General features: G+C 46.6%; 1 protein-coding gene across 3 annotated transcripts in view; it reads right to left on the bottom strand.

Moving 5' to 3' along the window:
• LOC116458836 (uncharacterized) overlaps nt 1-15,419 on the bottom strand; it is a 43,087-nt gene extending 27,668 nt beyond the window's left edge. For all 3 annotated transcript variants that reach the window (XR_009210977.1, XM_058431075.1, XM_032138875.2), the window contains exon 1: nt 15,325-15,419. The gene's annotated coding sequence lies outside the window, so the exon portion shown is untranslated. The remainder of the gene's footprint in view (nt 1-15,324) is intronic.
• Nucleotides 15,420-17,767: the final 2,348 nt, after the last annotated feature.

Genomic DNA, 17,767 nt, shown 5'->3' with positions numbered 1-17,767 from the left:
GCAATATTTATTGACTGTTGAACATTCATGGAAAATCTACCAATTGGTTTGACAAAACCTTTTTTTTCCTCTGGACATGTGTAATTTGACTGAGATTTTATACTGGGAACATATAATAAAGCCAAGTTTTCTACTAGGGAAATTGTTACCAGTTTGGATGATAGATTTAAATATATCAAGATTTCATAGGATCTTTTTGTATATTCCAGCACCACAGGAAACCCCAAGTCACCTATTGAATACATACTCATCAATAAATAAAGTTAGAAATAAGGGCTGGGTGCAGTGACTCATGCCTGGAATCCCAGCACTTTGGGAGGCCGAGGCGGGTGGATCACCTGAGGTCAGGAGTTCAAGACCAGCCTGGCCAACATGGTGGAACCCCGTGTCTATTAATAATACAAAAAAATTAGTCAGGCGTGGTGGCGGGCACCTGTAATTCCAGCTACTTGGGAAGCTGAGGCAGGAGAATTGCTTGAATCTGGGAGGCGGAGTTGCAGTGAGCCAAGATCACTCCAGCCTGGGCGACAGAGTGAGACTCCATCTCGAAAAAAAAGAAAAAAAAAAGGAAAAAGAAATAAGAAGATAGTTTCCATCCTGAGCTATATTGAACCTGAAGATGACTATGATGATGTTGAAATACCCACAAATATTGAAAATCGTCATTTTGAAAGAACTCCTGTTCTGCCACCTTAACTGTTTTAAGAACTGATGCTTGGCCAGGCACGGTGACTCACACCTATAATCTCAGCACTTTAGGAGGCCGAGGCAGGTGGATCACTTGAGGTCAGGAATTTGAGACCAGCCTGGCCAGCATAGTGAAACCCCATCTTTACTAAAAATACAAAAATTATCCGGGCATGGTGGCAGGCACCTGTAATCCCAGCTACTCAGGAAGCTGAGGCAGGAGAATCGCTTGAAGCTGGGAGACAGAGGTTGCAGTGAGCCGAAATCGCGCCACTGCACTCCAGCCTGGGCAATAGAGTGAGACTCTGTCTTGAAAAAAAAGGAACTGATGCTTCACTCATGCCACAAATCAGTGGATTGTAGTTTTCCTTATAATAATTACTATCTGATCTTCTTTGCAATACAAACAAGATTGTTTTCAGGAAATGCCCTGGTATTACCAGCAACAAATTTTACAAATGATGTGTATCCGTTAGGATGCTTTAGGCTGCAAAGAACAGACTATCCAACTAAAGATAACTTAGACAATGAGGAGTTTATAATTTCACAAAGCAAGAAGTCTACCGGTAAGCACTCCAGAATTCAGCAGCTCCATAACTTAGGAGTGTGGACTAATTTCAGATTGCTTAGCTTTATCTTCATGGTGGCAAAATAGCTGCCATAGCTCCAAGCATCTGTACATGATAACATTGAAAGTTAGAAAGAAAATGGGCATTACTAACACGTATCTTTTTTTTTTTTTTTTTTGAGATGGAGTCTCATTCTGTAGCCAGGCTGGAGAGCAGTGGTGTAATCTTGGCTCACTGCAACCTCCGCCTCCTGGGTTCAAGCGATTCCCCTGCCTAAGCCTCCTGAGTAGCTGGGACTACAGGTGCACACCACCACACCCAGCTAATTTTTGTATTTTTAGTAGAGACAGGGTTTCACCATGTTGGCCAGGATGATCTTGATCTCTTGACCTCATGATCCACCTGCCTCAGCCTTCCAACATGCTGGGATTACAGATGTGAGCCACCGTGCCTGGCTGTATCTCTTTTTATTAGGGAGGGGAGCCCCCAGCAACTTTCCCTAATGTCTCATTGGCCTGGAGTGGTCCACATACCCAGGGTCTTAGTCCATTTGGTCTACTATAACAAAATTCCTTAGACTGGATAATTTGTTAAAAACAGAAATGCTGCTGAGAGTTCTGGAGGCTGGGGAGTCCAAGATCAAGGCACCAGCAGATTTGGTGTTTGGTGAGGGCTCACTCTGTGCTTCACACCTTCTCACTGTGTCTTCACATGATAGAAGGGGAAGGCAGTGCTCTGGGGCTTTTTTATTTTATTTTATTTTATTTTATTTTAAATTTATTTTATTTTATTTTTTGAGACAGAGTCTTACTTTGTCACCCAGGCTGGAGTGCAGCAGCACAATCATAGCTCACTGCAGCCTCAAACTCCTGGGTTCAGGTGATCCTCTCGCCTCAGCCTCCTGAATAGCTGCAACTACAGGCACATGCCACCATGCCTGGCTATTTTTTTTTCTTTTTCTTTCTTTTTTTTTTTTTTGAGATGGAGTCTCACTCTGTCACCCAGCCTGGAGTGCAGTGGCGTGATCTCGGCTCACTGCAAGCTCCGCCTCCCGAGTTCACACCATTCTCCTGCTTCAGCCTCCCAAGTAGCTGGGATTACAGGCACCCGCCACCACACCTGTATCATTTTTTTGTATTTTTTTAGTAGAAACGGGGTTTCACTGTGTTAGCCAGGATGGTCTCGATCTCCTGGCCTCGTGATCCACTCGCCTCAGCCTCCCAAAGTGCCGGGATTACAGGCATGAGTCACTGCGCCCAGCCTATTTTTTCTTTTTTTTTCTTTTTTTTTTTTTTGAGATGGAGTCTCGCTCTGTCGCCCAGGCTGGAGTGCAGTGGCGCAATCTCGGCTCACTGCAAGCTCCGCCTCCCGGGTTCACGCCATTCTCCTGCCTCAGCCTCTCCGAGTAGCTGGGACTACAGGGGCCCGCCACCACGCCCGGCTAATTTTTTGTATTTTTAGTAGAGACGGGGTTTCATTGTGGTCTCGATCTCCTGACCTCGTGATCCGCCCGCCTCGGCCTCCCAAAGTGCTGGGATTACAAGCGTGAGCCACCGTGCCCGGCCGCCCAGCCTATTTTTTCTTTCTTTCTTTCTTTCTTCCTTACTTCCTTCCTTCCTTCCTTCCTTCCTTCCTTCCTTCCTTCCTTTCTTTCTCTTTTTAGTAAAGATGGAGTCTCACTATGGTGCCCAGGCTGGTCTCGAACTCCTGGACTCAAATGATCCTCTTGTCTCAGCCTCCTTAAATGCTGGGATTACAGGTATGAGCCACCGCACCTGGCCTGGGTCCTCTTTCATAAGGGCATTAATCCCATTCATGAGGGCAGGGCCCTCATGATCTAATCACCCCAAAGGCCCCACCTCTTAATACCATCATCTTGGGGGTTAGATTTCAACATATGAATTCTGTGGGGACACAGACATAGACCACAGCATTCTGCCCCTGACCTCACAAAATCCATGTCCTTCTCAAATGCAAAATAGATTTATTCCATCCCAATAGCCCTAAAAGTCTTAACTCATTCCAATATCAGCTTTAAAGTCTAAGTCAACATCTCAACTAAATGTTGACTCATTCCAAGTATGGGCAAAAGTCAAGATATGATTCATCCTGAGGCAAATTGCTCTCCAATTATGAGCCTGTGAAATCAAACTACTTACACAATGTAAGTATGCTTCCAAAATACAATGGTGGGACTGACATAGGATAGAAATTTCCAGTCCAAAAGGGAGAAATAGTAAAGAAGAAAGGGGTAATGGGTCCCAAGTAAGTCCGAAACTCAACAGGGCAAACAACATTAAGTCTTAAGCTTTGGGAATAATTTTTGACTTGATGTCCTATCCCCCAGATATTGGGATGAGGGTTGGGCCCCCAAGGCTCGGGGCAGCCCCACCCCCATGGCTTTGCTGGGCACAGCCCACTCTGCAGCTTTCAGGAGTTGGAGTCTCGGGCCTGCAGCTTTCCCAAGCTGGAGTTGCACGCTGGTGGCCCTAACATTCTGGGGTCTTGGAGGCACCCCCATCCCCATGGCTGTGCTGGGCATTGCCCTAGTGGGGACTCTCTGCAGTGGCCCTGCCCCTTTGGCAGTGCTCTGTCTGGGCCTCAAGCTTCCCCCAGGAATCCTTTAAAATCTAGGTAGAGGTAGCAATGCCCTCACAGCCCATACACTTTGCGCAGCTGTGGAGATAAAACTGCTTGGACACCACCATGCTTTACTGTCTATGCCTCCCAGAGGGATGGCCTGAGCCACAGTTGGTCCCACCTGAGCCATAGTTAGGGTATCCCAGGAGCCCTGCACCAGAATGCGGGAGCAGAGCCTTGAAATCGCTTTGACTTCAAGGTCCTAGTTTTCTGGGCCTGTGATGGGCAGGGCAGCCTCTGGAGATCTTCGGAATGGTTTCAGCGTCCTTCTTCACTGTGATGCTGAGCATCTGGCTTCTATCTCCCCACACTAACCTCCTTATCAAAAGTTTCCTCGGTCACATTCTTGGTGTTTTCTCTTCAACAAGCTTTTTCATTCTTTTGAGACGGAGCTTGTCTGTCCCCAGGTGGGACAGTGGCGACTCGGTCACTTCATGCCATTCTCCTGCCTCAGCCTCTCCGAGTAGCTGGGACTACAGGCGCCCGCCACCACGCCCGGCTAATTTTTTTGTATTTTTAGTAGAGACGGGGTTTCACCGTGGTCTCGATCTCCTGACCTCGTGATCCGCCCGCCTCGGCCTCCCAAAGTGCTGGGATTACAAGCGTGAGCCACCGCGCCCGGCCAGCTTTTTCATTCTTTACAACATGGGCAGGTTGGTAAATTTCTAAATATTTAAATTCTGCTGCTTTTTTAATCATAAATAACAACTTTGGCCGGGGGCGGTGGCTCATGCCTGTCATCCCAGCATTTTGGGAGGCTGAGAAGGGCACATCACCTGAGGTTAGAAGTTCGAGACCAGCCTAGGTAACATGGTGAAACCCCGTCTCTACTAAAAATACAGAATTAGCCGGGCATCGTGGCGCACGCCTGTAATCCCAGCTACTCAGGAAGCTGAGGCAGGAGAATCACTTGAACCCAGGAGGCGGAGGTTGCAGTGAGCCAAGATCGCGCCATTGCACTCCAACCTGGGCAAAATCAGCAAAACTCTGTCTCAGAAAGAAAGAAAGAAAGAGAGAAAGAAAGACCATCTTTGATTGGTTTCTCTCTGTGAGCATTTTACCACAGGCATTCAAGAGAAGCTTTGCCGCACTCTCAACACTTTACTCAAGATATTTTTTCCACCAAATATCTTATTTCATCACTCAGAATTTCTACCTTCCATAAAACACTAGGACACACAATTCAGCCACATTCTTTGCCAGATAATCAGGATCGTTTTTCTGCCAGTTTCCAATAACATGTTCTTCATTTCCATCTGAGACCTCATCAGAATGACCTTTAACATCCATACTTCTACTAGCCTTCTGTTACAACCTCTTAGGTAATCTCTAAGAAAACTGAGGCTTTCTCTGTAGCTCTCCTCTTCTTCTGAGCCCTCACCACAATCACCCTTCACAGTCTATTTACAACAATACCGGCTTATTTTGTGTGTGAGACAGAGTCTCATTCTGTCACTCAGGCTGAGAGTGTAGTGGCTCGATCTCAGCTCACTGCAACCTCCACCTCCCAGGTTCAAGCGATTCTCTTGCCTCAGGCTCCCGAGTAGCTGGGATTACAGGTGCCCACCACCACACCTGGCTAATTGTTGTATTTTAGTAGCGATGGGGTTTCACCATGTTGGCCAGCCTGGTCTTGAGCTCCTGACCTCAAGCGATCCACCTGCCTTGGCCTCCCAAAGTGCTGGGATTACAGGCACAAGCCACTGCGCCCGGCCAGTTTTGACTCTTTAAAGAGATTCAAATAAAGTCAGTAGTTCAAAAGGCTAAGACCAACAATTTTGGTTTATCTTCCCGCTGAAAGGACCCTCCATACAGAACTCCACATCCAAACCTATTCACGTTGTATCAACAACTCTAGAACCCAGTAACTCCAGGAGTCTGGTTATTACGACAAATGAATACAGTTGACCATCTCTTCTGTCAAGGCGACAGTTCCCTCATTTAACCCCACTAATAGCTAGATAATCCCCTAAAGGAAGATTAAAAAAAAAAACAATTTCTTGCTGGGCGCCATGGCTCACGCCTGTAATCCCAGTACTTTAGGAGGCTGAGGCAGGCGGATCATGAGGTCAGGAGATCGAGACCATCCCGGCCAAGATGATGAAACCCCGTCTCTACTAAAAATACAAAAATTAGGGCGTGGTGGCGCACACCTGTAGTCCCAGCTACTCGGGAGGCTGAGGCAGGAGAATCACTTGAACCTGGGAAGTGGAGGTTGCAGTGAGCTGAGATTGTGCCACTGCACTCTGGCCTGGCGAAAGAGCGAGATTCCATCTCAAAAACAAACAAACAAAATTTCCATTTGTTTTTGTGATGTATGTTGCATCAGAGTACTATTTCTGTGTGGACGTGTCTCCTGAATTGGAGTGTGCTTCTGTTTATAACCTATTCCATCTGCTTTCCCTGAGTGCACATGTGTGTGCTCTGCCATGGCTAAGTGGCAGAATGGAATCTCACTTAAATTAACAGTTGGTTGCCAAACACCCTCCAGCATAAATAGGTAACTGTTGACTGTGGTCCCATTTCATTTTACTAGAGCAGAATGCACATATAACTATGTGCCAAACTACCGTCAGAAACAGCCAATTAATATTGCTGCACCTTGCCCCTTCAACTGTAAAACTCAACCTCTCATATTGATCAACATATTTCTTTTTTCTAGCTGGGATTAATAGGCGCCCACCACCACGTCCGGCTAATTTTTGTATTTTTAGTAGAGATCGGGTTTCGCCATGTTGGTCAGGCTGGTCTTGAACTCCTGACCTCAGGTGATCCACCTGTCTCGGCCTCCCAAAGTGTTAGGATTACAGACGTGAGCCACTGCGCCCAGCTTGATCAACATATTCCATTGCCAAAATTTAATGCCATTAAAGTTTTAGATCAGCTACACTTGAACAATTAAATATTCTACGAATAATTTTAAAAAGCCCTAAATTGGTTAAAATAAACTCTCATTTACAAAATGAACTATAAACAGCCTTTAAGTTGTTTTAACATTAGATCCCTCTGTATTTTTTTTTTTTTTTTTTTTTACAAATCAGGTGTTAGTGGAACATGGTTTTAACAAAAATTGCAGAAGGTAGTATTTAAGAATGAAATTCCCCTGATGTTAAAAAAGGTTTATTTGCATAACTTGTACACTTTTATCCCCGATGAGCCACCAAACAAAAATAAATTTTCCGATACATGTAATGTTGATACTGTACAAAGCTATTCTCAGTGACCAAGAAAAACTTCCTCTGAGAACATTTAAGATAAATATGACCCTGCTTTTCACAGTATTGTTTAGAAAAGAAAATGAACATTTCATACAGCAACTCACTGTTGTATTGTATCACTAGTCTACTTTATTTTTTTTTTTTTACTAGCCTACTTTAATAATTTCACAATTCTTTACAATTTGAGATTTGGGAAAAACAAACAAAAACATCAAGGATATATACTTTTTTTTTTTTTTTTTGAGACAGGGTCTTACTCTGTCACCCAGGCTGGAGTGCAGTGGCACAGTCTCAGCTAACTGCAACCTCTGCCTCCCAGGCTGAAGCCATCCTCCCACCTCAGCTTCCCAAGTAACTGGGACCACAGGCATGCCTGGCTAATTTTTTTTTTCCTAAGTTAGTAAAGGCTTCCAACTAATTTTTTAAATTATTTTCTGTAGAGATGGGGTTTTGCCATGTTGCACAGGCTGGTCTCAAATTCCTGGGCTCAAGTGATTTGTCCTCCTCAGCCAGTTTTTTTGTTTGTTTGTTTGGTTGGTTGGTTTTTTCTTTTTTCCTTTTTTTTTTTTTTTTTTTTTTTTGAGAAGGAGTCTCACTCTGTCACTCAGGCTGGAGTACAGTGGCACGATCTTGGCTCACTGCAACCTCTGCCTCCTGGGTTCAAATGAGTCTCCTGCCTCAGCCTCCTGAGTAGCTGGGACTATAGGCGAGCACCACCATGCCCAGCTAATTTTTGTATTTTTAGTAGAGATGGGGTTTCACCATATTGGTTAGTCTGGTCTTGAACTCCTGACCTCGTGATCCACCCACCTCAGCCTCCCTAAGTGCTGGGATTACAGGCATGAGCCACTGCGCCCAGCCTGGTATTTTGGGGGGTTTTTTTGTTTGTTTTTTGTTTTTTAAGATGAGCTTTTGACCCGGCAAGGTGGCTCACGCCTGTAATCCCAGCACTTTGAGAGGCCAGATGGCTTGAGGTCAGGAGTTCGAGACCAGCCTGGCCAACATGATGAAACCCCATCTCTACTAAATATATAAAAAAAAATAGTCAGGTGTGGTGGTGCGTGCCTTATAATCCCAGCTACTCAGCAGGCTGAGACAGGAGAATTGCTTGAACCTGGCAGGTGGAAGTTGCAGTGAACCAAGATTGCACCACTGCACTCCAGCCTGGGTGACAGACTCCTTCTTAAAAAGAAAAAAAAGGCCGGGCGCAGTGGCTCACACCTATAATCCCAGCACTTTGGGAGGTTGAGGCGGGTGGATCACGAGGTCAGGAGTTTGAAACCAGCCTGGCCAACCTGGTGAAACCCCGTCTCTACTAAAATACAAAAAAATTAGCTGGGCGTGAGAGTGCGCACCTGTAATCCCAGCCTCTCGGGAAGCTGAGGCAGGGGAATCACTTGAATCCGGGAGGCGGAGGTTGCAGTGAGCCAAGATCGCGCCACTGCACTCCAGCCTGGCAACAGAGCAAGACACCATCTCAAAATAAATAAATTAAAAAAATAAATTAGCTTCAGCCACTTTGGAGAGCAATTTGGCAACACCTAGTAAAACTGAAATTGTGGACACCGTAAAACACAGCAACTCCACTTCGGGATAGATACCCTAGAACAGCAGTCCCCAACCTTTCTGGCACTAGGGACGGGTTGGGAGGAAAGCGGGGAATGGTTTTGGTATGCAACTGCTCCACTTCAGATCATCAGCCATTACATTCTCGTAAAAGGCGTGCAACCCAGAGTCCTCATGTGTGCAGTTCACAATAAGGTTCGTGCTCCTATGAGAATCTAATACCGCCCCTGATCTAACAGGAGGCAGAGCTCAGGCAGTAATGCTCACTTGCCCTCCACTTACTTCCTGCTGTGCACCCTGGTTCCTAACAGGCCACAGACTGTACTGGTCCAGTCCCGGGCAATGCGGACCCTTGCCCTAGAACAGTGAGTCTCAAACCACTTGGTACCAGGTCTCCACTGCACTTAAAAATGATGGAGGGAGCCAGGCTCAGTGGCGAGAGCTTGTAGATCCACCTACTTGGGAGGTTGAGGTGGGTGGATTGCTTGAGCCCAGGAGTTAGAGGCCAGCCTGGGCAACATAGCAAGACTCAATCTCTACAAAACCTAAAAATAAAAACGTTAGCCAGGCATAGTGGTGAGCACCTGTAGTCCCAGCTACTTGGGAGGCAGAGGAAGGAGGATCACTTGAGCCCACGAGTTTGAGGCTGCAGTGAGCTATGATGATGCCACTGCACTCCAGCCTGGGCATCAGAGTGAGACCCTCTCTCAAAAAAATAATAAAATAACTATATTTTCCCAAACAAAAAAAGTAATGAGAAAAGTGTCACTGTGTATGTTACATTTGTTTTTTCAAATCTCATATCTGGCTTAATAGAAACATCTGAATTCTCATATCTGCTTCCGCCGTCAATTTGTTGCAATATTGTATGTCCTGTAGCCTCATGGAAAGGTCCATTGAACATTCATGAGAAAAGTGAGCATGAAAAAGGCCAAATAACATCTTAATATTATTATGAAAATTGTTTTGGTCTCATGGCCCAGACCACTCTTTGAGAACCACTGCCCTAGAGAAACTCAAGTGTATGTATAAAATGTTCTTTGTAGTATTATTTGTTATAATGAGAAGGTGGAACCAACCTATCTGTCCATCAATAAGGGACCATAAGATCCACAGGGACTACACTGGTGTTGCTTTGCTCACCATTGCATTTCCAGTAACTTAGCATATATTAGCACACAATAGGTGCTCAGTCAACTTTTGTGGAAGTAGAGAAGGAAGGGAGAGAGGCAGAAAAGAAGAAAGTGAGGAGGTACAAATATTGTTCTGCAACCTGCTATTTTAATTTAACTCTACCTCACGGACATCTTTTCACAGATTTAGACTCTTAGTTCACAGGGTAGGAAAGCACAAAGGTCATAGGACTCTTGCATAATGGGAAGCTTATTTTTCTATTATCTAAAAATAAAGGCGTATTTAAGATGTCTCTTTAGGCCGGATGCGGTGGCTCATGCCTGTAATCCCAGCACTTTGGGAGGCCGAGGTGGGTGGATCACCTGAGGCTGGGAGTTTGAGACCAGCCTGACCAACATGGAGAAACCCCGTCTCTACTAAAAATACAAAAATTAGCCAGGCATGGCGGCGCATGCCTGTAATCCCAGCTATGTGGGATGCTGAGGCAGGAGAATCGCTTGAAGCCGGTAGGCAGAGGTTGTGGTGATCCACAATCGGGCCATTGCACTCCATCCAGCCTAGGCAACAAGAGCAAGACTTCGTCTCAAAAAAAAGTCTGTTTAATACAACCACGGGCTGCAAATCACTGCCACCTAGTGGTGTATTAAGAAGTTCACACATGGGGCCCTGGTGCGGTGGCTCAGGCCTGTTAATTCCAGCACTTTGGGAGGCCGACCTGGGCGGATCACCTGAGGTCAGGAGTTTGAGACTAGCCTGGCCAACATGGCGAAACCCCGTCCCTACTAAAAATACAAAAATTAGCTGGGCACGGTGGCGCGCGCCTGTAGTTGCAGCTACTCTGGAGGCTGAAGCAGGAGAATCGCCTGAACCCAGGAAGCAGAGGTTGCAGTGGGCCAAGATTGCGCCACTGCACTCCAGCCTGGGCAACAGAGCAAGACTCCATCTCAAAACAAAAACAAATAAACGGCCAGGCACGGTGGCTTATGCCTGTAATCCCAGCACTTTGGGAGACTGAGGCAGGCGGATCACCTGAGGTCGGGAGTTCGAGACCAGCCTGACCAACAAGGAGAAACCCTGCCTCTACTAAAAATACAAAATTAGCCAGGTGTGGTGGCGCATGCCTGTAATTCCAGCTACTCCAGAAGGCTGAGGCAGGGGACTCGCTTGAACCCGGGAGGCGGAGGTTGCAGTGAGCTGAGATCGCGCCAATATACTCTAGCCTGGGCAACAAGAGTGAAACTCCATCTCAAAAATACAAAAACAAACAGACAAAAACTGTCTTTTGTATGCTGCTGAGATGGCTGACGGCTGGAAGCCCCTAGATAACTTCAGGATGGGGGCTGGTCGCCAAAAAGATCAAGGCAGAATTAGGGGGTTGAGACTTTCAGTCTCACCCCCCAACCTCCGAGGGAGGGGAGGGAGAGGGGTTGAAGGTTGAGTTCATCACCAATAGCCAATGATTTAATCAATCATGCCTATGTAATGAAGCCTTCATAAAAACCCCAAAGGATGTAGTTCTAGGAGCTTCCAGATAGCTGATCACATGGAGGATGGTGGATGGTTCCTGGAGGATGGCACTCAGAGAGGGCATGGAAGTGCCACACCCCTTTCTGCCTACCTTGCCCTATGCATCTCTTCCATCTGGTTATTAACCTATATCCTTTGTAATATCCTTTATAATAAATGGGTAAATATAAGTAAGGTGTTTCCCTGAGTTCTGTGAGCTGTCCTAGCAAACCCTAGGAGGGATTTGTGGGAACCTCACTTTAGAGCCAGTTTGTCAGAAATACAGGTCACAACCAAGGGTTTACAACTGGCATCTGAAGTGGGCAGTAGTCTTGTGGGACTGCGGGATCTAACACTATCTCTAGGTAGACAGTGTCAGATTGAATTGAATTAGAGGACAATTGCTTGGTGTGTGGAGAAAGCCCCCACCCATCTGGTGTCAGAAGTATTGTGTTGAGTGACCGCATAAGACAGTAAAGACGGCCAGGCTTGGTGGCTCATGCCTGTAATCCCAGCATTTTGGGAGGCTGAGGCAGGCAGATCATGAAGTCAAGAGATCGAGACCATCCTGGCCAACATGGTGAAACCCCGTCTCTACTAAAAATACAAAAATTAGCCAGGTGTAGTGGTGCGTGCCTGTAGTCCCAGCTACTCAGGAGGCTGAGGCAGGAGAATCACTTGAACCCAGGAGGCAGAGGTTGCAGTGAGCTGAGATCACGCCACTGCACTCCAGCCTGGTAACAGAGCAAGACTCTGTCTAAAATAAAATAAAATAAAAATAAAATAAAATAAAAATAAAAATAAATAAAATAAAATAATAAAATAAATGAAATAAAATAAAATAAGCTCCAAGACCGGGCATGGTGGCTCATGCCTGAAATCCCAGCAGTTTGGGTTTGGGACGCTGAGATGGGAGGATTGCTTGAGCCCAGGAGTTCGAGACTAGCCTGGGCAACACAGTGAGACTCAGTTTCTCCAAAAGTACAAACGTTTTCTGGGTGTGGTGGTGTGCACCTGTGGTCTCAGCTACTTGGGATGCTGAGGTGGGAGGATTGTTTCAGCCTGGGAGTTTGAAGCTGCCCTGAGCTGTGATTGCACCACCATACTCCAGCGTGGGCCACAGAGCGAAGCCTCCCATCTCATTTAAAAAAAAAAAGAAAAGAAAAGAAATCTGGTAGGCCAGGAGTGGTGGCAGGTTTGGCTCATGCTTGTAATCCCAGCACTCTGGGAGTCTAAGGTGACAGGATTGCTTGAAGCCAGGAGTTCCAGAACAGCCTGGTCAATATAGGCAGACGCCATATCTACAAAAAAAAAAAAAAAAAATTAGCCAGGCATGGTGGCAGTACCTGTAGTCCCAGCCACTTGGGAAGCTGGAGGATCACTTGAGCCCAGGAGATGAGGCTGCAGTGAGCTATGATCATGCCACTGACAGAGTGAGACCTTGTCTCTAAAAAAAAAAAAAAAAAAAAAAATCTGTCAGGGTTAGTTGTCGTCAGAACCATTTTACATGTGTACGAATGTTTTCTTGTAATTCTTATACTACTTTAAAAATAACAAAATATACTTTAAAAAAAATTTATTTTAAGAACCGAGATCTGCATAAGCCAGAAAAATGAAAATGGGAGTTTGTGGGTGTGGGGAAGACAGCAGCTGCATTTTTTTGTTGAGAAATACGTAAGTCTTGCCGAAAGTGGTTATTTTGGCTTTTTAGTCTTAAAAAGAATAGCTCTTCTTTTTGATCTCCTTTAGCGTTCACACGCTACCCCTGACAGCAGCATGGATTCATTATGTAATTTATTTATTCTACAAATATGTATGGAGTGCTGGCTCTGTGCCAGGCACTGGTGATACAGTGAATGTTGAGCAAAACCCAAGGCACTCTCAGGGAACTTGAAGTCATGTGGAGCTCTTTTAAGTCATGCATGTTATCCCTTTTCCTATCATGAATGTTACAAATATTTTCCCTTTTAATACTTTCACAATCTACACCATTTCTTTTTTCTTTTTCCTTTTCTTTTTTTTTGAGAGGAGTCTCGCTCTGTTACCCAGGGTGGAGTGCAGTGGCGCGATCTTGGCTCACTGCAACCTCCGCTTCTCCAGTTCAAGCGATTCTCCTGCCTCAGACTCCCAGGTAGCTGAGACTACAAGCACGCATCACGACATCCAGATAATTTTTTTTTTTTTTTAGTAGAGACAGAGTTTCACCATGTTGGCCAGGCTGGTCTTGAACTCCTAACCTCAAGTGATCCACTCGCCTCAGCCTCCCAAAGTGCTAGGATTACAGGCATGAGCCACCTCACCCAGCCTGTACGATTTTTTTTAAAGCCATTTATTTTATTTTATTTATTTGTTATACTTTAAGTTATAGGGTACATGTGCACAACGTGCAGGTTTGTTACATAGGTATACATGTGCCATGTTGGTTTGCTGCACCCATCAACTCGTCATTTACATTAGGTATTTCTCCTAATGCTATTCCTCCCCCAGCCCCCCACCCCCCGCCAGCCCTGGTATGTGATGTTCCCCACCCTCTATCCATGTGTTCTCTCATTGTTCAACTCCCACTTATGAGTTCTAACTCATTTTTGCCTCCCAGGGGATCCCGGCGTCTTAGCAGTGGATCTCCCAATACTTGCAGGTCACAGGGCCACCGAGGCTAGGTCTCTAGGAGCAGAGGACACAGAACAGTCTATTTTTTAAATTTTTTTGAGACAGTGTCTTGCTCTGTTGCCCAGGCTGGAGTGGAGTGGTTCGATCTCGGCTCACTGCAACCTCCACCTCCCGAGTTCAAGCTATTTTCCTGCCTCATCCTCCCGAGTAGCTGGAACTACAGGCGCCCGCCATCATGCCAGTTAATTGTTTTGTATTTTTAATAGAGACGGGGGTTTCACCATGCTGGCCAGGATGGTCTTGAACTCCTGAGCTCAAGTGATGCGCCCTCCTAGGCCTCCCAAAGTGCTGGGATTACAGGTGTGAGCCACCGTGCCCTGCCTTAAAAACCCATTTCTAAATTCCAAAGAGTAACTTCTATTAGTGCACTATTAAGAGAGGTAAAGCAAAAGGAACTATAAAAGCAACTATAACTGAAGTCTATTTGAGACATGGCTCAGTATTTCAATGAAAATGTAACACAGTCAATGAAATACTATCTCAAATGTAGTTGTGCAAATTAAGGAATAGTTGGTAGTAGCTGCATTTACAAATTCAAGAGTGAAACGTGCATAATTCGTGCAACCCAAAGTTTGGGACAGAGAGATATGAGAAGCCAAAGTGATTAGTGCACTGACATTTTTGCTTGGGAAAGGCTTGGGGTTGGACATCTTACGTCTTTACATACATATATAACCCTCACCACGATCCTCTGCGATGCGAACCAACATCATCTCTATAGTAATAACTAATATGTATCTGGCCTTCGCCACATGCAAACTTCACATACATATGTCAGTGAGGTCGGTCCTATTACTTACCTCACTTTACAAATGAAGCAACGGAGGCGCGAAGAAGCTATTAATAGGTAACTTGTTCAAAGCCACATAGCCCCTAAGTGGTGGGGCAAGGATTCTGAGTGTCTGATTTTCTCACTTCAGAACTTACACTTTTAAACATTATGCTGTCCTTGTGGGGCTCTGTATCGCCTAGCCTTCGCCCGGGCATTGCAAATAGAAGTCATCAATGATTGAGACCACAAATGCACGCAGGGAACAACAACAAAAGATGAAAACAGAACAGGCAGAACAGGAGTTCGAGACCAGCCTGGCCAACATGGCGAAACCCCGTCTCTACTAAAAATACAAAAATTAGCAGGGAGTGGTGGTGGGCGCCTGTAATCCCAGCTACTGGGGAGGCCGAGGCAGGAGAATCGCTTGAACCTGGGAGATGGAGGCTGCAGTGAGCCGAGATCGCGCCATTGCACTCCGGCCTGGGCGACAGAGCGAGACTCTGTCTCAAAAACAAAACAAAAGAGCAGAACAAAAACGTAGTTACTTGGAGGGGTCACTTACCCCGGACCAGACCGTGCCACAGCCCCGACCCCACGCGTGTCTGAAGACTCGGCGTCTCGGTGGTAACCGTGGTAACCAGCCAGCGCGCCGCGGGCCCTCCGGAAGTCAGACTCCGCTGGGCTGAGCCGAGCTACGCCAGCGCCGACTGGCGTCGTGGAGGAGTCTGCGCAGAGGAGACACCTGATCCAGTGGGAGACAGCCAGGGGAGCGCGCGCGGATTGGCTGGAGCCGACAGGGGTCGGCTGGGCCCGGCGCGGACTGGGAGACCGCAGTCCCGGGGAGCGCACCGGCAGTTCTCGCCTGGCCCGGGCGCGGGGTCCAAGATGGTGGTGCTAGGAGCCGCGACGCAGTGATAGCGGCCGTGGAGGGGCCCCCGACCGAGCTGGAGGCTGGCGGTAGCCTGGAGGTGAGACCCCGCTGCGTTCACAAAGCTGGCGGCCGCGGCGCCTGCATCCTCCGGCAAGCGAGGAGTGGAGCAGAGCTCATATGCCTATGGGGAGAAGCCTGGGGGACCTCAGGAGCATGTAGGCGCCGGGTGCGCATGGCTGGGCCTTCTTGCTCTCCGTCGGCTTCTTGGTCTCGGCGTGCCCCATCCGCGGCCCTGTCCCGCTACTGTTGCCTGTTCCAGTTCCCTCCTGTGGGTACCGCTAACGGCATCTTCCCGAGGCCCAGAATCCACCGTCAGGCATAAATTGATTATTCCTCGCCCAAATCTGTGTCAGGTATATTTGTATATGTAACCAAATCTGGTTTCTGCATCCCACGAGTGACCCCGCTGGGGAGACTAGACTAAGCTACAGGAGTGAACTGTATGGTTCAGATACGTTCTACTTTTCAGTCTAAAATATCAGGACTGTTAGAGTTAAGACAAGGGAGGGATTTAGATGGGCTGGTCTCTTTGTAAGGGTCTACATTCCTTTTAGGAGCAGCTTCTGTTGTGACCAAGCGAGTTACAGAGAAACGCCACACTTTGAGACAAATTAGAGTCCTTATTAGCCGGCGACCGAGAGGCAGCTAGCGCCCCAAATTCTCTCGGCCCCGAGGAAGGGGCTAGTTTTGTTTTTATACCGTGGTCTAAATAGGGGAGGGGGGATTTTAGCTGAAGCAATTTTTACAGAAGCAGAACTAGCAAAAAGTTAAAAAATTAATTGATTACAAATGCAGTTACAAAAAATAAACAGTTCCAGTTGCACGGGCTTAAACTATCACAAAGAGATAAATGCAGGGGTTTTGCTTGCCATCCACCAAGCGCGTCCCCAGGAGCTGCTGGTGCAGCTTGCCTCAATATCTTATCAGTAGGTGCATTCCTGGACGTGCTTTGAGTCAGTTTACACTAGTTATGCCTTAAGGGAGGGAGGTGAAAGGGGGCTGCAAGTGAAGAAACTAAAATGGAGTCTGTCCAGCTCTCTCTCTGCTAGGAGAGAGTCACTCAGGTTAAAACAAAGTAGGGTATCACACTTCAAAAGTCATTTCTTTTGGGAAGCCTTCCCGGATTGCCACCGCAGCGCTTTTAGCATCTAAGTCATAGGCTCTTACTACCTTGTTTCCTGTGTGTCTTCCTCTAGGCATAGACTCTTTGTTTAGCTTCACCTAATGCATGCCCATGAATGTGAATTAAAAAGGATTGACGTGGTTAAAAGATACTAAGAACTGGGCATGAAATAGCGGCATTTCTTAAGTTAAAAAATAGTGGCCCCTCGGCCAGCTTTGAATGTAGACACATTTTCTTGGCTCATGCTGTTTGTTTTTATTTGAATTAATGGCCAACTTCCTTTTTATCTTGAGACAGAGTCTCGCTCTGTCACCAGACTGTAGTGCAGTGGTGCGATCTCGGCTCACTGCAACCTCCGCCTCCCGGGTTCAAGCGATTCTCCTGCCTCAGCCTCCCGAGTAGCTGGGGTTACAGGCGCCTGCCACCACGCCCGGCTAATTTTTGTATTTTTAGTAGAGACAAGGTTTCACCATGTTGGCCAGGTGGTCTGGATCTCCTGATCACGTGTCCACCCGCTTTAGCCTCCCAAAGTGCTGGGATTACAGGCATGAGCAACCGTGCCTGGCCCTTTTTTTTTTTTTTGAATCAATTATGCCTACTTAATGAAGCCTCCATTAAAACCCCAAAGGATGGAGTTTGGAGAGCTTCCAGATAGCTGAACACATAGAGGTTCCTGGACAATGGTGTGCCCAGAGAGGGCATGGAAGCTCTGCTCCCCCTCCCACTTGCCTTGCCTTATGCGTCTCTTCATCTGTATCCTTTGTAATATCCTTTAGAATAAATTGATAAATATAATTACATGTTTCCCTGAGTTCAGTGGCAGAGTTTGCCACTCTAGCAAATAATTTAACCCAATAAGGGAGCTTGGGATCCCTGATTTATAGCTGGTTGGTCAGAAGCACAGGTAAAACAACCTGGGACTTGTGATTGGCATCAGAAGTGTGGTGCAGT

Source organism: Hylobates moloch, unplaced genomic scaffold (assembly GCF_009828535.3).
Source record: "Hylobates moloch isolate HMO894 unplaced genomic scaffold, HMol_V3 SCAFFOLD_19, whole genome shotgun sequence".
Classification (NCBI taxonomy): domain Eukaryota; kingdom Metazoa; phylum Chordata; class Mammalia; order Primates; family Hylobatidae; genus Hylobates; species Hylobates moloch.
Note: the sequence above shows the minus strand (reverse complement) of the source record. Positions and strands in the feature narration are given on the sequence as shown.